Raw genomic sequence first — 24,550 nt, forward strand, 5'->3', positions numbered from 1 at the left:
CCACATCTATTTTGGAATCATGGTCTGCATCTATAGAAAGTGACTCTATAACTGGGACTCATTTTCCATCATATAGATCACCCTCATATCGGTGATCAACTATCTATTTGTTTATTTTCTATTTTTTCATAACTTTGTGTATATACAGTATATATGAACTGAGTTTTTGGATTTATTTATTATTAATTATTTATTTACTTTCCATTTATTTTCAATTTACTCTGGATGACCTTTATAGGCTAATACTCATATGTTGATTGACATTTGTTATACACCTATATAAGCTTATTGTTTTTGGGTTTTGCATTAGACACAGCCTGTCCTGGCGCTATCCCATCTCTTTGCCACACATTGTACCCTTGCTAAGCATAGTTAGATAGGGGATCTCTCTATGCTAAGCGTAGGGATTTAGCTGCAGGTTAAGGGCGTGTCTGTTTGCCTTAGTATCAGTGTATCTTTACTATCACTTTAGTGTGGAAGCGCCAGTCTTTGCTTTCCTAAACATCCTATCACTTCCCTTCTCTTGGCTGCATCCTACTTAGAGTGCTGCTAATCTACACTGTGTTGTATACATAGTTTTTATAAGCATTCTTCAAGCATTATTAATTGGTTTAAATAAGTGTGCTATACTGTACACATCCATATACATAGCTTTAACATCTATCTATATATAAATAACCCATATAGGATATTGCTATGGCAGTATATGAATATGGAAACTATTTTGACCCAAGCACACGTCAATTTTGTCTATTAATGAAGAACATCCCATTCTGTTAGAGAATTTAAACTTAACCAACCCTAAAAAACTTTTCGAACATCTTGAGAAATTAAGTAAAAAGCAACTTCTAAATTGGCACGATTGCACCAATTTAGAAAGATATCTTAAATATGAAGTAATTCCAAATGGTCTTAGACTAGAAAAAGGATATGATTATAGACAATACAGAAGTGGAACTCTTAACAGAATGGAACTCAGCTCTAGAAGAGTGTTCAAACAAATTAATTAATATCTTAATAAAATATCAAAACAAAAAAGTAGATAATCTAACTCACCAAATTAAAGATATAAAGGAAAAATTAGATTTCTTTAAGGGAGAGGTTTACTATGTTGAGCTAGACAAACAGAACAAAAGACAACTAGATCAATTTGACAAGGAAGTAGAACTCAAGAAAAGAAATACATTTTTTAAGAGATTATAATCTCAAGATTACAGCAGATAAAGAAGTTGAGGATAATAATGAAGTTTGGGAAGATAAACAAACTACCCCTTACACAGGGAAAGTACAAATTGGTCAACCATAAATTCTGCTGATTTTTCGACTAATTCAACATACAGTAGATTACACTCCACGAGTTTCCAATTCCCAAATAACAATAATAACCCAAGATTGGAACCTGTAAAAAGACACACACAATATGAGTCCTTTCAGAATAGAAATTACTTTAATAGAGATAAGCAAACCACATATTACAATCAAGGAGCTAAATACAATGAACAAAGAAACAGACCTAATCATGCTCAAAATCATAATCATAGAAGGACACAACAAAACAATTATAATTATAACTAGAATAAAGCACCTGGTAGAACTTCTAACACACGCAGATATCATAGCAACACTAATCATCAGTCCTTCCATCACAAAAACACTACTTCTTTTTTAGGCCAGGGCCCAAACAAAAAAACAAAAAGACAAAACCAAACAACACAAACAACAAACACTGATCATACTAGCCCCAGAATGGTCAAGGAGGGGCCAAAAAAGAGGAATAGAAAGAAGCAGAGAGGATGTAGGAGAGGAACAAGAACTAAACAGAAAGAAAAGAAAACAAATAGAAATCTCAACACAGATATAAACATGTTTAACAAGATGAGCTAAAAAATCTGAAAAAGGGACTTTCTTTCGCCCCCACAAAAGGTCCAAATCCGTTTGAATTATTCATAGATTTATATAATATTGTGAGAAAATTAACTCTCAATAGACATTATGCCAAACAAATGAAAGACTCAATAGAGGCAACAAATGACATAGAATCGCAAAGTCTGAGTAACGAGGATCTTGAGGCACTGATAGTTCTTCAAGACCTAGAACTTCAGGAATCCAGCACCCAATACAAAAGGCTAGATATAGAACCCAATGGAGAGAATGTCATCTCATATGCTAAATATAGAAATTTGAAACGCCAGTCAACTTTCTTTCCAACACAATCCAAGGGGAATCATATACCAGTTTTCTATAATCTGGTATATGAGGAATCTTTCTGCAAAAATTATAAAATAAAAAAAGACAATCTAAGCAAGAAAGAAAAGGGTATTCTATTGAACTTGAAGGAAAATATGACCACTATCATAAGATAAGCAGATAAAGGCAGTGGGATAGCTATCCATAATTAAAAAGACTATCTGGAGGAAGCCTACAACCTACTAAATGATGAGAACACATACATAGCACTCAAGGGAGACCCTACCAATTCTTATATTAGAGATTACCTGAGCCTTTTAGATGATGCAAAAGCTGCCAATGTTTTAAATGAGAACAAATTCAAGTATTTGCTTAATGAAAACCCCACAACAGCAATTTTTTATCACCTCGCTAAGGTGCATAAATGCATCAACAAACCTTCGGGATGCCTTATAGTATCGGGTTTAAATTCTTTAACATCTAGACTATCAGAGTTTGTTGACATCTATTTACAACCTCTTGTATCACATCTAAAATCTTATTTATGTGACTCTGCAGACACAATAAAGTAAGCAATATCAAATGGAAAACCACGTACTGCTGGGCAACTCTGGATGTTAGTGCCTTTTACACTAACATCCCACATAGAAAAGGCATTGAATCTATGAAAATCTGGCTTAAAGGGACAGTAAACACAAGAAATTTTGTTGTTTAAAAAGGTAGATAATCCCATTCCCCAATTTTGCATAACAAACACAGTTATAATAGTATACTTTTTACCTCTGTAAATACCTTGTATCTATGCCTCTGCAAACTGCCCACTTATTTCAGTTCTTTTGACAGACTTGCATTTTTAGCCAATCAGTGCTGACTCCTAGGAGCTTCACGTGCCTGAGCTCAATGTTATCTATATGAAACACATGAACTAATGCCCTCTAGTGATGAAAAACTGTCAAAATGATTTCAGATTAGAGGCAGTCTTCAAGGTCTAAGAAATTAGCACATAAACCTCCTAGATTTAGCTTTCAACTAAGAATACCAAGAGAACAAAGCAAAATTGGTAATAAAAGTAAAATGGAAAGTTTTTTAAAATTACATGCCCTATTTAAATCATGAAAGATTTTTTTACTTTACTGTCCCTTTAATAACAAAACAGATCAGGATGAGGAATGAAAACTGTTTATCATCAATGCAATACAATTTGTCCTTGAGAAGAATTATTTTTCTTTTGAGGACGAGTTCTATTTGCAAAAATGCGGCACAGCTATGGGGACGAAATTCACCCCCAGCTATGCCAATCTTTATATGGGGACCTAGGAAGAAGAATCCATCTGGAATAATAACCTCTATTCCCAATTTATCATCTTTTGGGGTCGTTTATAGATGACATTCTTTTGATATGGTCAGGATCGGAGGAACTACTCAAAGAATTTGTAGATTATCTTAATGTGAATAATTACAACCTTAGCTTCACCAGTAAGACTCATGATGAGGAGATTGACTTCTTGGATTTGTTTTTTTTCGTTGAGGAAGACCAAAAACTACCAAAACTGTATAAAAAAAAAACAGATTGTAATGGTTACCTACACGCAAAAAGTAACCACAATCCAAGTTGGATCAAAAACATTCCTTATGGACAGTTTCAGAGGATGCGCAGAAACTGTTCCAAGCTAGAAGACTTTGACAAGGAGGCAGATGAGCTAACCAACAAATTTATAGTGAAAGACTATCCAAGTGGACTCATTTGGAAGCCAAAAATAAGGCAAGGAATTTGGATAGACAACGTATCTTAAAAGATAAATCAAAATCCATCAGTGGTCAACAGAAAAGCAATCCAAAATTTATTTATTTAGAAATATTATGTAGGTATACCTATTATTTCATTACTAATCATTTTATATCCAATTTCACATCACCTACAGATAGACAAAAAGTCTCTTTAGGGCAATATAATTTTACAGTTCTATCTAAGCAAAACAAAGTTTTATTATTATTAGCAATAAAACCTAAACCTATTCACTATTATAGTGCTTTTTAAATTGTGCAGTAAAGTATCATAATTAGAAAAAGAATTTAATGAAAAATGAGGGATTGAGGTATCGTATTTAGAAAGCTATGTATAGTCATCTGCCATTTGTAGCATAACCTAATACTAATTGCAGCTTTTTATAGTAAAGGATAGAATTTATGAGTCCAGTGAGGCCGTTCTAATATAAATTATACCAATTTATGACAAACAAACGCAATTACCCGTATAATCCACATATGTCACACCAGTCCAAGACAAGCCACGAATCCGACTTATAATATCCTATATAGGGATTCGGTTTTACATGCACTTCAGTGATATAGCTTTAGCCAATCCCTTCACTTCGCTAAAATCATGCAACACGTGTCTGCTGTTAGTGAATAAGCAACCAATGAAGTTTATACCACTCAGCATATGAAATAGTTTTTTTCAGCTCTTAGTGAAAACTTCTCATATGTAATTTCAAGGAACCAATCACATTATGGTTTAAGAGTCACGAAACACGTGACCATCAATACCAAACAGGAATTCCTTCAGGCTTACAACACTTAGTACACGACACTTTACATGTGATACTAGCAAGCCAATAACATTACCGTTCACATATCACGTAGCACGTGACGACCAACTGCAAATAGGAATCCTAGTTACTTAAGAGACTTGCTGCAGCCTCCGGTTTAAGAACACACAATTTCCATTTAGTTTTAACGTCTGATGAAGAAGGACGATATACAGATTAACCCTTCGAAACGCGTTCGGTCACTAATTATTGTGACCTTTGTTTTAGTGTTTTTATTATTTTGTGTGCATTATTTGCTTTTTTAAAAAAAGGATTATTGTATACCTTTATTTTATGAACTTTCATACACCAACCACATTTGAAACCTGAACCACTCACTGCTTCTGGTGTACAACAGAGGACAGGAAAGTGTATCAGGACATAACAACTTATATGTCTTAAAATTACCTTCATACTCTATTGAGAGTGCTATATGTGAGCATAAAATCCACAGGGATTGGTGTGTCATTTGCATTTAAGTAGTCTATTATACATACAGCATTGCACTATTTTTCCTGTTTCTGCTTTTTATTCATATTGACCACCATCGTGTGGAGGAAAGTTTCTAGTGCCATTAAATCCACTCCTGGAAACACAGAAGGCAGTACACTGTTTTTTAATCGGATCCAGTGGCGGACATCCCATATGCCCCTTTGAGGCTCTCCAGGATTGCTTTATACTTACCTCATATCGATTGAGGTAATTTCCTGTAAGTAGGAACCACATCTATTTTGGAATCACGATCTGCATCTATAGAAAGTGACTCTATTACTAATATTACTGGGACTCATCTTCCATCATATAGATCACCCTCATATCTGTGATCAACTATCTATTTGTTTATTTTCTATTTTTTCATCATTTTGTTTGTGTGTGTATATATATATATATATATATATATATATATATATATATATATATATATATGAACTGAGTTTTTGGATTTATTTATTTATTTACTTTCCATTTATTTTCCATTTATTCTGGATGACCTTTATAGGCTAATACTCATATGTTGATTGACATTTGTTATACACCTTTATAAGCTTATTGTTTTTGGGTTTTGCATTAGACACCGCCTGTCCCGGCACTATCCCATCTCTTTGCCACACATTTCTATACATATATTGATATATTGATGTCCTCATATCTTTAAGCCCTTATAACTTTTTCATTGCAATTTCTTTTTTAAATCTTTTTTGTTATATAGTGTTATTATGAGTTGAACTGTGCTTTTATATGTAATTTTAAAGTGTTTTGTGCAACTTTTTAGTCGAGCGTAACAGTTAGAGGCCTATTTATCAAAGGTCTGTCGGACCTGATCCGACAGTGCGGATCAGGTCCGACAGACATCGCTGAATGCGGAGAGCAATATGTTCTCCGTATTCAGCATTGCTCCAGCAGCTCTTGTGAGCTGCTGGTGCAACGCCGCCCCCTGCAGACTCGCGGCCAGGGGGGGTCAATTAATTGAATTGTGGCGATCTCTGTCCGCCTCATCAGAGCAGGTGGACAGTTTATGGAGTCTTTAGACCGCTGCTCCATAAGTTGCGTTTCTGAAGACTCGCCAGAATCACGGGCCCTCAAGCTCCATTCGGAGCTTGATAAATGGGCCTCTTTATCAGAGCTCTGAAGTCACGCTATCCCAATGTGTGTTAGATTCAATTGCACTCGAGCAAACACGTTAACTTTCAACTTGTAATATGCACACTACTTCCGACGCACGCAAAGAGCCATGATAAACCTAAAAAAATTAGCGCGCCACTCATAATCTAGCCCTTATGGGGAGAACATTTTACAGAGCAATGTCCCTTTAATATGGTCAGATTTAGATGGTCAAATTTCAGATTTGACTAGAATACATTCTTGTTTGCAAAAATTAGAATGAGTCAGGTTATCATAAAATATGTGGTAACCCTGCTTAAATCCATTTTTGCTAACAAAATTGTACTAATAATTTGTAATACTGTGCACCAAATTGAACATTTCTGCTTTTATAATGCTGCACAACCTGTTGTACATGATGCTACACAATATATATTGGCAATGGCTAGATCAGTTGTAAAGATAGCGCACTTTGATGTGGTGCTATTAAAATTTGAAGGTGGAAACAACTTTTTAAATAATGTGGCTTCTCTTCTACATGTTAATGCTGACTTTTTTTTAACGAAGCTATTTAGACTTGTCATAATTGTTATTAACAGAGTAGGAGGTGTACAAGTCTTAGATTTTTGACATCAAGAAGTTCTGTCTGGCAGCCACTATCTTTGCTATTTTGGAAAGTAATGTGGTGCTGTTTATTATTGGAAAGGCTGGAGATATTCATATTACTTTGAGCATTCCAAATGACCATCTAGCCTATTTTAACATTCTATCTTCTTTTGCAAAACATGTGAATGGGTTTATAAATATGGTACACAACTATCAAGGCCCGTGACAATATTAACACAACTGAGCTGTGCATAGACACTGTTATTATATTTAGAGATAATGATGTTAAAATTATAAATGCTTCATTCGGTCAGCATACTTTTGTGAATGTCTAAACATTCTGTTCTATCTTAAACGCAATCATTCATGCGAATAGTTGTGTTAGGCATGCCAGTGACAGGACAGAGGAGAGCTCATTTCATTCCTGAGATGACTGGGTGCCATAGAATATAAAAAATATTGTCACTTTGAAAAGGATTGTGATAAGTGTGTATGTTGCACAGATTACCCTCATTATGATAAATGCAAAGGATTACAGTGTAATCTGCCATGTCATTCACTGGTCACATATTTCTCATGGGGACACACTTTGACACAGATTTTTTTTATGGTTTGTAGTGTGCAATGCTTATACCCAGTTATGAATGCACCATATTTTTAAAAGGACAAAGCAAGCTTTTGTGATTAAGATAGAGCATGCAATTTATCTCTATCTATATATATATATATATATATATATATATATATATATATATATATATATATATATATATATACATATATATATATATATAAGAAGTAAGTGAGTTGAATCCAGCACCATAGGTTTTAGTAAGATTTTTTCCCCACCTGTGTGCACGTTACCAAGGAGTATCAGCCAAACTCCAGCATATACAGTCCATGTAGAAAACAAGGTAACAGCACCACAGTACACAATCTTCTTTTATAGGTGAAAAATCTTTATTTGAGGTTTAGCAACCAATAAAAAGCGACGTTTCGGACCTTCATAGTCCTTAATCATGCATGATTAAGGACTATGAAGGTCCGAAACGATGCTTTTTATTGGTTGCTAAACCTCAAATAAAGATTTTTCACCTTTAAAAGAAGATTGTGTACTGTGGTGCAGTTACCTTGTTTTCTACATGGACTATATATATATATATAATTTTAATATGTTGGATTTTTAAGTTCATAACTTTTTTCATCACTGCTTAAAGGGATGGTAAAATAAAAATTAATTGTTATGATTCAGATAGAGCATACAATTTAAAAGTGTTCCAATTTACTTTAGCCATCAAATTTGCATTGATAGGTCAGTGACATATTCTCATAGTTTAAGAGTAAACCTAGGTAGGCTCATAGGAGCTAAGGAGTTTGTCCTCCACACTCTATGTAGTGTTTGCAGTAATGTATAACTGCTACAAACATTGTTACAAACATTGCAAGAACTTTCCATAGTTTAATTAAAAGAAGTTAACCAATTTTGTTTAGGTAAATTGAAGAATGTAATTGTGGGTTTGAATGTTGCTTCCATTTTTTTTTTTTCTCTCTCAACATCTGTAGGATGCAGGCGCACAAGCTGCTGACTGTTGGCAAAGAAGAAATGAGTTTCTTGTCTCCAAGAGGCACAGATGTCCTACAAGAAGCTCTGAAAACATGAAAAATGTTGTATCCATGTTGTCATCCTTTTGAGGCAGTATACCAGAAAAGCAACTTGCCTTTACCCACCAAAGATGCAGATGTTCCTCCATTTTTTTTACGGTTAAGGAGACAAACAGGTATACATTCATTATAAACAAATGTGGCTTCCAATCTATATAAAACATAATTTTTGACGGAACTTCAAGTGATATCAAGTTTTTTCCACAATGCGTGCAGGTTAAATTGTGCTCACACTAGCGCAATCACGATTTATGATAGAATGATTACTACGACTTAAGAGCTCTGGTTAACTGTTTTGTGGAACATAAAAGTGTCACAAAAGACATAAAAAATACATTAAAAAGTACATTTACAAAAAAATAATAAAAAAAAATTGCTCACAAAAGTTATAAGTGCTCAAACATATGAGGTCTCAAATGTTACAAAAAAAGGCAGGCAAAGGGCTTTAACATAGAAATACAACACACACATCTATCTATCTATCTATCTATTTATCTATCTATCTACGTGTGTGTACATATGCATTTATAGACATATATACACATATAAATACATAAATACACATATATATAAATATATATAAGTGTATTGGAGCCCTTTGCAGTTAAGTAGATGAAAACATGAAAAAACATATTAATGCAATATTCATTTTTAATAAAGTGTTATAGTGTGTATTTACTGTAAATATTTCACACTCCAATGTTCTTTATAAAGAATATGTTCTAAGTATTTCTAAATAGATATTCCTATATATATCTGTATATATCTATACCTATATATAATCATAAATATATATATATATATGTATAGATATACAGTATATTGTAACAAAATACCATTATATATATATTGAAATATATGAAGAACATTGGAATGTGCAATATTCATATTTTCATGTTAGGTTAGCATACATTAGAATAGCGCATATGTGAATACTCGATCAGGTTAGCGCATTTTTGACTACGCGGTTGGGTTAGCGCATATGTGAATACACAGTCGGGTTAGCGCATGTGAAGGTGTTGGATTTTTTTCCCCTCTTTTTTTACTCCATTGACTTCTACGGGGGAATACGTTATCGCGTAAGTTGCTTGCGCATGTCGGGTTAGCGTGAGAGAGCAAACTTTGTACTTTCATCTCGTAATACGAGCGCAACCCGACAAAGGCAAAAGTTTACTTCTAACGCTCTAGCGTAAGCGCGAAATAGCGCTCCACTCATAATCTGGCCCTTAGTTATTTATTCTAAACATAAAATAAAAATATTGCCTACATTGCCCCTTAAATAGAAAACAAAATGCATTAAATACATTTGTAAGGATTTAGAACACTACAGTTGTATTTAAAGGGACATTAAACACTAAAGGCCAGATTATGCTCGAGCGATAAGGGGTTTATAACGGGGGTTTTAGTTCGTCTGGCTTACCGCTTGTATTATGAGTTAAAAGTAAACGCAATCGCTTGAGCGCAATCACAATTTACACTAGAATGATTAGTTCAGACTCTGGTTAACTGTTTTGCAAAACTAAAAAGTTGCACAAAATACATCAAAAATACATTACAAAGTATAGTTACACTCAAAATAACACTAAGAAAAATTAAGAAAAAATATTGCACACAAAGCTTATAAGGGCTCAAAGATATAAGATCTCAGGAGTTAGTAAAAAAAAAGGGCAGGCAAAGGGCTTTAACATAGACATACATACATATGCATGTCTAAAGATAGATATGTATGTATATATAAGTGTGTGAGTGTGTACAGATGCATTTATATGTGTATTTATGTATTTACAGACAAATATACACATATAAACACATAAATACATATTTATACAGATATAGACATATACTGTATATAAGTGCATTGTAGCCCTTTGCAGTTAAATAGATGAAAACATGAAGAAACATATTTATGCAGTATTCATTTTTAATAAAGGTTTTAACTATGTAAAGATATTCATATATATATATATATATATATATATATATATATATATATATATATATATATACAGTATCTCACAAAAGTGAGTACACCCCTCACATTTTTGTAAATATTTTATTATATCTTTTCATGTGACAACACTGAAGTACTGACACTTTGCTACAATGTAAAGTAGTGAGTGTACCGCCTGTATAACAGTGTAAATTTGCTGTCCCTTCAAAATAACTCAACACACAGCCATTAATGTCTAAACCGTTGGCAACGACAGTGAGTACACCCTTAAGTGGAAATGTCCAAATTGGGCCCAAGGTGTCAATATTTTGTGTGGCCACCATTATTTACCAGCACTGCCTTAACCCTCTTGGGCATTAAGTTCCCAAGAGCTTCACAGGTTGCTACTGGAGTCCTCTTCCACTCCTCCATGACAACGTCATGGAGCTGGTGGATGTTAGAGACCTAGGGGTCCATTTATCATTGTGTGGATGGACATGATCCACTATATCGAACCATGTCCGCCCCACATCGATAAATGCCGACAGCATATGCTGTCGGCTTTTATTATTGCACCAGCAGTTCTTGTGAACTGCTGGTGCAATACCGCCCCCTGCAGATCGTATTCGATCGGGTTGATTTCTGTCCGCCGCCTCAGAGCAGGTGCACAGGTTATAGAGCAGTGGTCTTTAGACTGCTGCTTCATAACTTGTGTTTCTGGCGAGCCTGAAGGCTCACCAGAAACATGGGGCATCAAGCTCCGTTCGGAGCTTGATAAATAGACCCCCTTGCGCTCCCCCACATTCCGTTTGAGGATGCCCCACAGATGCTCAATAGGGTTTAAAGGGACACTCAATCAAAATTAAACATTTATTATTCAGATAGAGCATGCAATTTTAAACAACTTTCCAATTTACTTCCATTAACAAAATGTGCACAGTCTTTTTATATTTAAACTTTTTGAGTCACCAGCTCCTACTGAGCATGTGCAAGAATAAGCGTGTATGCATTTGTGAATGGCTGATTGCTGTCACATGGTACGTGTATGCATTTGTGATTAGCTGATGGCTGTCACATGGTACAGTGGGAGTGGAAAAAGACATAACTTTTAAAATTGTCAGAAAAAAAATCTACTACTCATTTAAAGTTCAGACTAAGTGCTATTGCATTGTCTTGTTGTCTTGCATTTGTTGATTATGCAAATCTACTGTGTTGACTGGTCCTTTAAGTCTGGAGACATGTTTGGCCAGTCCATCACCTTTTGTTATGTCTTAAATTAAAGACTTTGTTAATAAGATTCTGTAACTTGATATGAAATAAAGGTTGTGTTGCTCTTTTATGATCTAAGCAGAAAATGAAGTTTTGAATTATCTGCATAGGCAATGTGAGCAAATTATTATGAAATCTTATTACAGACCATAAGTAAATATTCAGATTGGAGTTAAAATCTGTATAGGTAGAATGCTTGTGCAGAGATACATATGATAATCTCAGGTTCAGAGAAAAGTCTTAAGGTATTCCACTTCCTATCTTCACGCACACACACACTCAAACTAAAATATATACAAATCCAGTCAAATCACACAATCCAAGTAATTCAGTATATGTAAGGTAAATCTTTAAGTAGGAATTATAGCAAGCTGAGATACGATACTGAGTTTGGTAACAGGTACGGCTGTATGAGAGATAATGAAAGTTCAAAGCAGGTTCGGTCATATGAATTAAATATGCGTATTGACAAAGGTAAGTATGACAAGCATAAGCATATAATTGTTCCCAGTAGTTAACTTGTGTAGTATACGATACCCAACTACTTTGAAGAGGAGCTCTGAAAGATCACAGCCGTTAGCGGTCACAGGCTGTGTGTGTGTGCGGCTTAGTTCCGGGACGCGGAGAAAGAAGATCCGGCGGCGTAGTGATAAGGTTCAGAAATAGAAAGTTCAAAAAGGACTGTAGTTGAATCCAGCGAATCCTTAGAGGTACAAGTATTGAACTTGTCGAGGTATGACCTGAAGGATGAAAACTAGAAGCTAACAAGTGTTAGCAAACAAGATACTTCAATTTTCAGGCAAGGAATGATAGTAGATTGCCGCCTTATAAAGGGAGGAGAATAAGCTGGGAGGGGATAGCCCTTAAAGGGATATCACAGTTCCCCCCCCTCAAGGAACCACCCCCGAGGACCCCAAAGAATGTCTCCCAGGATAACGTAAGTGAAAGTTTCTCACCAATCGGGGAGCATGAATGTCAGTAGAGAGTTGCCAGGAATTATCCTCGGATCCGTAACCCTTCCATTTAACCAAATACTCTAGACGACGCCATCGTAATCTAGAGTCCAGAATAGACTCAACTTCAAATTCTTCCTGATTGTTAACAAGAATAGGTGATGGATGAGACTGACCATGAGTAGTAGGATCAGCTGTATAAGGTTTCAAAAGCGATACATGAAATGTAGGATGGATTTTATAAGATTCAGGCAATAGTAACCTAACAGCGTTAGGATTAACAATTTTGTCAATAGAAAAGGGTCCAATAAATTGATTAGCTAACTTTTTACAAGGAACTTGTAATTTAAGATTTCTTACAGACAATAAAACTTGATCCCCTATTTGGTATGGTGGACTTGGTCGGTGATGTTGATCATAGTAACGCTTTTGATAATTTTTTGCGTTTGATAAATGAGATTTTAGAATGTCTAACCTTTCCTGGAGGTTATTTGTAAATTCTTTGGCATAAGGTGAACTAACCTCAGTCTTTGTAACAGATATGGTGTTTGGGTTATACCCATAAGTGGCAAAAAAGGGTGTTATCTTAATGGAAGCTGAAAGAGAATTGTTGTACGAGAATTCTGCCATTGGAAGATAAGTTATCCAATCATCTTGTAAGTGGGTGATGAAACATCTTAGGTATTGTTCTAACGTTTGATTTACTCTTTCAGTTAAGCCATTGGTCTGTGGGTGAAATGCTGTGGAATATCTAGAGTCAACTTTAATTAGTTTGCATAAAGATTTCCAGAAACAAGAGGTAAACTGTGTCCCTCTGTCAGTGATGATTATATCGGGTAACCCATGTAATTTTACTATATAATCCAAACATGTTTTAGCAGTAATTAATGCTGAAGGTAAACCTTTCAAAGGTATGAAATGTGCAAGACGTGTTAAATGATCAATTACCACTAAAATTGTAGGAAAATGTTGTGAGTTAGAGAGGTCGACAATAAAATCCATGGAAATGGTACTCCATGGCTTATCTGGAATTGGCAGAGGTGTTAAGAGGCCTATAGGTTTTTTATGTTCAATCTTATTTCTTGCACACACGTCACAATTAGATACATAATTGTAAATTGTGTGATTCATCTCTGGCCACCAGAAAGTTCTTCTGGTTATTTCAATGGTTTTTTGAATACCAGGATGACCAGATAGGGTTCCATCATGGGTTTGTTTTAAGATGGAGCTTCTGAGTGTTTGGGGTATAAACAGTTGAGAGTTATGATGATATAATCCAGTCTTTGTATCCTTGTTACAGGACGGGGGAATCTCAATGTTAGTTTTTAAGACCTCACTTATTTCTCTTTCTAGAGTTGTCAGAACTCCTATGAATCTTTCTTCAGGTATTATAGAATCATGTTTTATATAATGGTTATTGTCATATATCCTGGATAAGACATCTGCCTTTGTATTTAAATTACCAGGTTTGTAGCTAATAAGAAAATTAAATCGGTCTAAGAATATAGACCAGCGGGCTTGTCTTGAAGTAAGAGTCTTGCTCATCTTTAGATATTCAAGATTTTTGTGGTCTGTGTAAATAATAAATGGGAGACTAGATCCTTCAAGTAGATGTCTCCATTGTTCTAAGGAACATTTTATTGCAAGGAGTTCTTTATCTCCTATACTATAGTTGTTTTTGGCTTGAGTCAACATCCTTGAGTAAAAAGCAATAGGATGAGTCTCTGTATTTTCTTTATTCCTCTGTGAAAGAATAGCTCCTATTCCAGTATTAGAGGCATCGACTTCGAGTATAAACTGAGATTCAAAATCTGGGATTGCAAGCACTGGAGCTGTTGTAAATTGTTTCTTTAGGGAATCAAAAGATAACTGTGCTTCATCTGTCCATTTATATTTTTGTTTTTTACTAGTTAGTGTTGTAAGTGGTTTAACAATAGTTGAGAAATTATTTATAAACTTTCGGTAAAAATTTGAGAAACCGATGAATCTTTGTAAGGCCTTGACAGTAGTTGGAACTGGCCAATTAAGTATAGAAGTTACCTTTTCTGGGTCCATTTGTATCTTATTAGGTTTAATGATATAACCTAAAATTTTTATCTCCTGAACATGGAAAGAACATTTTTCCATTTTAGCATACAACTTATGTTCCTTTAACCTAGTGAGCACCCAGCGTACATGTTTTACATGCTCTTCCAAATTTTTAGAATAAATGAGTATGTCATCTAAGTATATTATAACGCATACATCAGTTAGATCACGGAAGATTTCATTAATGAAATGTTGGAAGGTTGCTGGTGCGTTGCTTAACCCAAATGGCATTACATTGTATTGATAAAGGCCATATCTTGTTCGGAAAGCAGTTTTCCATTCGTCACCTTGTTTGATTCTTATAAGATTATAAGCCCCTTTTAAATCTAGTTTGGAATAAATGGTGGCTCCATGTAGCCGTTCAAGGAGTTCCGGTATTAGTGGTAGGGGGTATCTATTTTTTACCGTTATGTTGTTTAGAGCTCTATAATCTATGATGGGACGTATAGTACCATCCTTGTTTCTAACGAGAAACATACCTGCTGCTGCAGGAGAGGTAGAATGAGAGATGAACCCTTTACGTAGGTTCTCATCTAGATATGATCTTATGAAAATTAATTCGTTTTGAGAAAGGGGGTATATCTTTCCATGAGGTATCTGACTGCCAGGTATTAAATCAATTGGGCAGTCAAATTCCCTATGTGGAGGTAGAGTCTCTGCCTCTTTCATGTCGAAAACCTCTGCCAGATCCTGATAAGGTCTGGGTAGAGCATTCTCCAATGAAGCTAGAGTACAATGTGGATAGCATGTCTTTAAACAATATGGAGAGATTAGTTTTAATTTGTTCACCTTCCAGTCAATGCTGGGATTATGCTTTTGTAGCCATATGTAACCAAGATTAAAAGTGTGTAATGAGATGGGAATTAGATCAAATGTGATATACTCGGTGTGCCCATCTTTTGTGGTTATGAGTAGTGGAATAGTATGATGGGTGATGGGTCCATGTTGTGTAAGTGAACCATCTATCAATTTAACAAATACAGGTTTTGCCTTGCACACAATTGGAATTTTATTATTTTTAACAAAAGTTGTATCAATATAGTTTCCTGATGCCCCTGAATCAATCAAGGCTTTGGATTGGATGTTTTTCTGATCCCACTGTAATGAGAAAGATAAAGTCATTTGGGTATCTAATGTTAAATTGTATAATTGAATTTTTTGAAAATGCTTACCCTTCTTTTGTTTGAGAAGTATAGGGCATGTCGCAACTGTATGCTCCTTGTGAGCACAATAGAGACACAATTTCTCTAGTCTTCTCCTGGATTTCTCCTCTGGAGTGAGAGGGCCTTTGATGACTCCTATTTCCATGGGAGTACTGGAGACAGAAGGTTTTTCATATGAAGGAGAGTAGACAGGGTATCTTTTAGGTGTGGTCTCATATCCGGCTCTTTCTGCTTTTCTTTCGCGGAGTCTGCGGTCCAACGTAGTACTCAGCTTTATAAGTGCTGAAAGAGTATCAGGGATCTCTAAACGTGAGAGTTCATCCTTTAATCCTTCCGAAAGTCCCAGACGAAATTGATTTCTGAGGCTGATTTCGTTCCATTGTGAATCATTAGACCACATCTGAAATTCGGTTATATATTCCTCAACCGTGCGTTTCCCCTGTTTTAGTGAGCGTAGCTTGGTTTCTGCAGTAATCTGAGTGTTTGAATCTTCATATAAGTTTGCCATAGCAAAAAAGAAATCCTGTAATGAGTCTAAAATGGGATTGTTATTTTCAAAAAACCTGTTAGCCCAAGTTCTGGGTTCTCCTTGTAAAAAAGAGATAGTTGTACACACTTTAATTCTTTCTGAATGGTATGTGCGGGGCCTTAAGGAAAAAAGCAGATGACATGCATTTTTAAAATCCCTAAATTCATTACGTTTTCCAGAAAATGGTTGTGGATATTGAATATGAGGTTCTGGATGTTCTGTGGTTTTTGTAGGAAAGCATTCTTTTATTAAAGCTTTTAGTGCAACCATTTCAGCTTGTACTTCTGTTAAACCTTTATTTAAATAATCAAGTTTTTGGTAGACATTGGTTAATTCAGTTTTTACCTCCTGAGGATTCATTTTGTAGGTAATACAGAATTATTCCTTATGACTACTTTCTATGTTTTTTATAGGCCTGAAAATTATGTTATGTCTTAAATTAAAGACTTTGTTAATAAGATTCTGTAACTTGATATGAAATAAAGGTTGTGTTGCTCTTTTATGATCTAAGCAGAAAATGAAGTTTTGAATTATCTGCATAGGCAATGTGAGCAAATTATTATGAAATCTTATTACAGACCATAAGTAAATATTCAGATTGGAGTTAAAATCTGTATAGGTAGAATGCTTGTGCAGAGATACATATGATAATCTCAGGTTCAGAGAAAAGTCTTAAGGTATTCCACTTCCTGTCTTCACGCACACACACACTCAAACTAAAATATATACAAATCCAGTCAAATCACACAATCCAAGTAATTCAGTATATGTAAGGTAAATCTTTAAGTAGGAATTATAGCAAGCTGAGATACGATACTGAGTTTGGTAACAGGTACGGCTGTATGAGAGATAATGAAAGTTCAAAGCAGGTTCGGTCATATGAATTAAATATGCGTATTGACAAAGGTAAGTATGACAAGCATAAGCATATAATTGTTCCCAGTAGTTAACTTGTGTAGTATACGATACCCAACTACTTTGAAGAGGAGCTCTGAAAGATCACAGCCGTTAGCGGTCACAGGCTGTGTGTGTGTGCGGCTTAGTTCCGGGACGCGGAGAAAGAAGATCCGGCGGCGTAGTGATAAGGTTCAGAAATAGAAAGTTCAAAAAGGACTGTAGTTGAATCCAGCGAATCCTTAGAGGTACAAGTATTGAACTTGTCGAGGTATGACCTGAAGGATGAAAACTAGAAGCTAACAAGTGTTAGCAAACAAGATACTTCAATTTTCAGGCAAGGAATGATAGTAGATTGCCGCCTTATAAAGGGAGGAGAATAAGCTGGGAGGGGATAGCCCTTAAAGGGATATCACACCTTTACCCTCAGCTTCTTTAGCAAGGCAGTGGTCGTCTTGGAGGTGTGTTTGGGGTCATTATCATGTTGGAATACTGCCCTGCTGCCCAGTCTCTGAAGGGAGGGGATTATGCTCTGCTTCAGTATGTCACAGTGCATGTTGGCATTCATGGTTCCCTCAATGAACTGTAGCTCCCCAGTGCCGGCAGTCCCAGACCATGACACTCCCACCACCATGCTTGACTGTAGGCAAGACACACTTGTCTTTGTATTCCTCACCTGGTTGCTGCTACACACGCTTGACACCATCTGAACCAAATAAGTTTATTTTCCAGTAGTCCATGTCGGTTTAAAACAAAAAAATAATCAAAAAATGGTGTGAAAGTTTGCTAGAATATTTATGTGTTCTTTGTGGAAGGCCGGTGTTTTCACAACGGGGCAGCTCTCTTCAGAAAGAATCAGAAGCAGCAAATCATCCTAGAAATAGGAACAAAAAAAGAGGCGCCCAATAGGGTAATAACGTAATAGCCAATGACACGACTAATGAGTACTCCTATATACTCACAAAATGAGTTACACATCCAGTGCAATATTCAGCAGACCGAGCCTTCAGAGCCGCTAGGCTGACTTAATCTCCTCTGGAACGGGCAGCACACTCGGCTGACAAGCGGTTTCCTCCAAGCGTCTGCCAGACCAATCCAAAAGTGACCAAGAAGAAAGGATCCAGGAATCCAAAAGTCCAAGAGCTAGGTGTCAGTAAAAAGTATTTTTTATTAAAATCAGTTTAAAACATATAACAAGCACAGCAACACGTTTCTCAGCGGTAACGCCGTTTCATCAGGCTGATGAAAATGGCTATTTGGGCCCAATTTGGATATTTCCACTTAGGGGTGTACTCACTTTCGTTGCCAACGGTTTAGACATTAATGTCTGTGTGTTGAGTTATTTTGAGGGAACAGCAAATTTACACTGTTATACAGGCTGTACACTCACTACTTTACATTGTAGCAAAGTGTCATTTCTTCAGTGTTGTCACATGAAAAGATATAATAAAATATTTACAAAAATGTGAGGGGTGTACTTACTTTTGTAAGATACTATATATATTTATACTGTATATCTGTATATTTCTATACCTATATATAATCATCTATACAGGGAGTGCAGAATTATTAGGCAAATGAGTATTTTGACCACATCATCCTCTTTATGCATGTTGTCTTACTCCAAGCTGTATAGGCTCGAAAGCCTACTACCAATTAAGCATATTAGGTGATGTGCATCTCTGTAATGAGAAGGGGTGTGGTCTAATGACATCAACACCCTATATCAGGTGTGCATAATTATTAGGCAACTTCCTTTCCTTTGGTAAAATGGGTCAAAAGAAGGACTTGACAGGCTCAGAAAAGTCAAAAATAGTGAGATATCTTGCAGAGGAATGCAGCACTCTTAAAATTGCAAAGCTTCTGAAGCGTGATCATCGAACAATCAAGCGTTTCATTCAAAATAGTCAACAGGGTCGCAAGAAGCGTGTGGAAAAACCAAGGCGCAAAATAACTGCCCATGAACTGAGAAAAGTCAAGCGTGCAGCTGCCAAGATGCCACTTGCCACCAGTTTGGCCATATTTCAGAGCTGCAACATCACTGGAGTGCCCAAAAGCACAAGGTGTGCAATACTCAGAGACATGGCCAAGGTAAGAAAGGCTGAAAGACGACCACCACTGAACAAGGCACTCAAGCTGAAACGTCAAGACTGGGCCAAGAAATATCTCAAGACTGATTTTTCTAAGGTTTTATGGACTGATGAAATGAGAGTGAGTCTTGATGGGCCAGATGGATGGGCCTGTGGCTGGATTGGTAAAGGGCAGAGAGCTCCAGTCCAACTCAGACGCCAGCAAGGTGGAGGTGGAGTACTGGTTTGGGCTGGTATCATCAAGGATGAGCTTGTGGGGCCTTTTCGGGTTGAGGATGGAGTCAAGCTCAACTCCCAGTCCTACTGCCAGTTTCTGGAAGACACCTTCTTCAAGCAGTGGTACAGGAAGAAGTCTGCATCCTTCAAGAAAAACATGATTTTCATGCAGGACAATGCTCCATCACACGCGTCCAAGTACTCCACAGCGTGGCTGGCAAGAAAGGGTATAAAAGAAGAAAATCTAATGACATAGCCTCCTTGTTCACCTGATCTGAACCCCATTGAGAACCTGTGGTCCATCATCAAATGTGAGATTTACAAGGAGGGAAAACAGTACACCTCTCTGAACAGTGTCTGGGAGGCTGTGGTTGCTGCTGCACACAATGTTGATGGTGAACAGATCAAAACACTGACAGAATCCATGGATGGCAGGCTTTTGAGTGTTCTTGCAAAGAAAGGTGGCTATATTGGTCTCTTATTTGTTTTTGTTTTGTTTTTGAATGTCAGAAATGTATATTTGTGAATATTGAGATGTTATATTGGTTTCACTGGTAAAAATAAATAATTGAAATGGGTATATATTTGTTTTTTGTTAAGTTGCCTAATAATTATGCACAGTAATAGTCACCTGCACACACAGATATCCCCCTAAAATAGCTATAACTAAAAACAAACTAAAAAACAGAATTTATGCTTACCTGATAAATTACTTTCTCCAACGGTGTGTCCGGTCCACGGCGTCATCCTTACTTGTGGGATATTCTCTTCCCCAACAAGAAATGGCAAAGAGTCCCAGCAAAGCTGGTCACATGATCCCTCCTAGGCTCCGCCCACCCCAGTCATTCGACCGACGGACAGGAGGAAATATATATAGGAGAAACCATATGATACCGTGGTGACTGTAGTTAGAGAAAATAATTCATCAGACCTGATTAAAAAACCAGGGCGGGCCGTGGACCGGACACACCGTTGGAGAAAGTAATTTATCAGGTAAGCATAAATTCTGTTTTCTCCAACATTGGTGTGTCCGGTCCACGGCGTCATCCTTACTTGTGGGAACCAATACCAAAGCTTTAGGACACGGATGAAGGGAGGGAGCAAATCAGGTCACCTAAATGGAAGGCACCACGGCTTGCAAAACCTTTCTCCCAAAAATAGCCTCCGAAGAAGCAAAAGTATCAAATTTGTAAAATTTGGCAAAAGTGTGCAGTGAAGACCAAGTCGCTGCCTTACATATCTGGTCAACAGAAGCCTCGTTCTTGAAGGCCCATGTGGAAGCCACAGCCCTAGTGGAGTGAGCTGTGATTCTTTCAGGAGGCTGCCGTCCGGCAGTCTCATAAGCCAATCGGATAATGCTTTTAAGCCAAAAGGAAAGAGAGGTAGAAGTCGCTTTTTGACCTCTCCTTTTACCAGAATAAACAACAAACAAGGAAGATGTTTGTCTGAAATCTTTAGTAGCCTCTAAATAGAATTTTAGAGCACGGACTACGTCCAAATTGTGTAACAAACGTTCCTTCTTTGAAACTGGATTCGGACACAAAGAAGGTACAACTATCTCCTGGTTAATATTTTTGTTGGAAACAACTTTCGGAAGAAAACCAGGCTTAGTACGCAAAACCACCTTATCTGCATGGAACACCAGATAGGGCGGAGAACACTGCAGAGCAGATAACTCTGAAACTCTTCTAGCAGAAGAAATTGCAACCAAAAACAAAACTTTCCAAGATAATAACTTAATATCTACGGAATGTAAGGGTTCAAACGGAACCCCTTGAAGAACTGAAAGAACTAGATTTAGACTCCAGGGAGGAGTCAAAGGTCTGTAAACAGGCTTGATCTTAACCAGAGCCTGAACAAATGCTTGAACATCTGGCACAGCTGCCAGTCTTTTGTGAAGTAAAACAGATAAAGCAGAGATCTGTCCCTTCAGAGAACTTGCAGATAATCCTTTCTCCAAACCTTCTTGTAGAAAGGATAGAATCTTAGGAATTTTTATCTTGTTCCATGGGAATCCTTTAGATTCACACCAACAGATATATTTTTTCCATATTTTATGGTAAATTTTTCTAGTTACAGGCTTTCTAGTCTGAATCAGAGTATCTATTACAGAATCTGAAAACCCACGCTTTGATAAAATCAAGCGTTCAATCTCCAAGCCGTGAGTTGCAGGGAAACCAGATTCGGATGTTCGAATGGACCCTGAACAAGAATGTCCTGTCTCAAAGGTAGCTTCCATGGTGGAGCCGATGACATATTCACCAGGTCTGCATACCAAGTCCTGCGTGGCCACGCAGGAGCTATCAAGATCACCGAGGCCCTCTCCTGATTGATCCTGGCTACCAGCCTGGGGATGAGAGGAAACGGTGGGAATACATAAGCTAGGTTGAAGGTCCAAGGTGCTACTAGTGCATCTACTAGGGTCGCCTTGGGATCCCTGGATCTGGACCCGTAGCAAGGAACCTTGAAGTTCTGACGAGACGCCATCAGATCCATGTCTGGAATGCCCCATAATTGTGTTATTTGGGCAAAGATTTCCGGATGGAGTTCCCACTCCCCCGGATGGAATGTCTGACGACTCCGAATGTCTGAAAATCCGCTTCCCAATTTTCCACTCCTGGGATGTGGATCGCAGACAAGTGGCAGGAGTGATCCTCCGCCCATTGAATTATCTTGGTCACTTCTTTCATCGCCAGGGAAGTCCTTGTTCCCCCCTGATGATTGATATATGCAACGGTCGTCATGTTGTCTGACTGAAACCTTATGAATTTGGCCTTTGCTAGTTGAGGCCAAGCTCTGAGAGCATTGAATATCGCTCTCAGTTCCAGAATGTTTATCGGGAGAAGAGACTCTTCCCGAGACCATAGACCCTGAGCTTTCAGGGATTCCCAGACCGCGCCCCAGCCGCCCACTAGGCTGGCGTCGGTCGTGACAATGACCCACTCTGGTCTGCGGAAGCTCATTCCCTGTGACAGATTGTCCAGGGTCAGCCACCAACGGAGTGAATCTCTGGTCTTTTGATCTACTTGAATCGTCGGAGTCAAGTCTGTATAATCCCCATTCCACTGTCTGAGCATGTACAGTTGTAATGGTCTTAGATGAATTAGTGCAAAAGGAACTATGTCCATTGTTGCAACCATCAATCCTATTACTTCCATGCACTGCGCTACGGAAGGACGAGGAACAGAATGAAGTACTTGACAAGAGCTTAGAAGTTTTGATTTTCTGACCTCTGTCAGAAAAATCCTCATTTCTAAGGAATCTATTATTGTTCCCAAGAAGGGAACTCTTGTTGACGGGGACAGAGAACTTTTTTCTTTGTTCACCTTCCATCCGTGAGATCTGAGAAAGGCTAGGACGATGTCCGTATGAGCCTTTGCTTTGACAGGGACGACGCTTGAATCAGGATGTCGTCCAAGTAAGGTACTACTGCAATGCCCCTTGGTCTTAGAACCGCTAGAAGGGACCCTAGTACCTTTGTGAAAATCCTTGGAGCAGTGGCTAATCCAAATGGAAGTGCCATAAACTGGTAATGCTTGTCCAGAAAAGCGAACCTTAGGAACTGATGATGTTCCTTGTGGATAGGAATATGTAGGTACGCATCCTTTAAATCCACGGTAGTCATAAATTGATTTTCCTGGATAGTAGGTAGGATCGTTCGAATAGTTTCCATTTTGAACGATGGTACCCTTAGAAATTTGTTTAGGATCTTTAGATCCAAAATTGGTCTGAATGTTCCCTCTTTTTTGGGAACTATGAACAGATTGGAATAAAATCCCATTCCTTGTTCTCTTATTGGAACTGGATGTATCACTCCCATCTTTAACAGGTCTTCTACACAATGTAAGAATGCCTGTCTCTTTATTTGGTTTGAAGATAATTGAGACCTGTTGAACCTTCCCCTTTGGTGTAGTTCCTTGAATTCCAGGAGATAACCTTGAGAAACTATTTCTAGCGCCCAAGGATCCTGAACATCTCTTGCCCAAGCCTGAGCAAAGAGAGAAAGTCTGCCCCCCACTAGATCCGGTCCCGGATCGGGGGCTATCCCTTCATGCTGTTTTGGTAGCAGTGGTAGGCTTCTTGGCCTGCTTACCCTTGTTCCAGCCTTGCATTGGTTTCCAGGCTGGTTTGGGTTGTGAAGTATTACCCTCTTGCTTAGAGGATACAGAATTAGAGACTGGTCCGTTTCTGCGAAAGGGACGAAAATTAGGCTTATTATTAGCCTTAAAAGACCTATCCTGTGGGAGGGCGTGGCCCTTTCCCCCAGTGATGTCTGAAATAATCTCTTTCAAATCAGGTCCAAATAATGTTTTACCTTTGAAAGGAATGTTAAGCAATTTTGTCTTGGAAGACACATCCGCTGACCAAGACTTTAGCCAAAGCACTCTGCGCGCCACGACAGCAAACCCTGAATTTTTCGCCGCTAATCTAGCTAATTGCAAAGCGGCATCTAAAACAAAAGAGTTAGCCAATTTAAGTGCTTGAACTCTGTCCATAACCTCCTCATACGAAGATTCTTTACTGAGCGATTTTTCTAGTTCCTCGAACCAGAAACACGCTGCCGTAGTGACAGGAACAATGCATGAAATTGGTTGTAGAAGGTAACCTTGCTGTACAAAAATCTTTTTAAGCAAACCCTCTAATTTCTTATCCATAGGATCTTTGAAAACACAACTATCTTCGATAGGAATAGTAGTGCGTTTGTTTAGAGTAGAAACCGCCCCCTCGACCTTGGGGACTGTCTGCCATAAGTCCTTTCTGGGGTCGACTATA

General features: G+C 37.5%; 1 long non-coding RNA gene across 1 annotated transcript in view; it reads left to right on the forward strand.

Moving 5' to 3' along the window:
• LOC128651503 (uncharacterized) overlaps window positions 1-24,550 on the forward strand; it is a 45,189-nt gene that overhangs the window by 14,445 nt on the left and 6,194 nt on the right. The window contains exon 2 of the long non-coding RNA XR_008401100.1: window positions 8,547-8,761. This is a non-coding gene — a long non-coding RNA (uncharacterized LOC128651503). The remainder of the gene's footprint in view (window positions 1-8,546; window positions 8,762-24,550) is intronic.

This window comes from Bombina bombina, chromosome 3 (genome assembly GCF_027579735.1).
Source record: "Bombina bombina isolate aBomBom1 chromosome 3, aBomBom1.pri, whole genome shotgun sequence".
NCBI classification, from domain to species: Eukaryota; Metazoa; Chordata; class Amphibia; order Anura; family Bombinatoridae; genus Bombina; species Bombina bombina.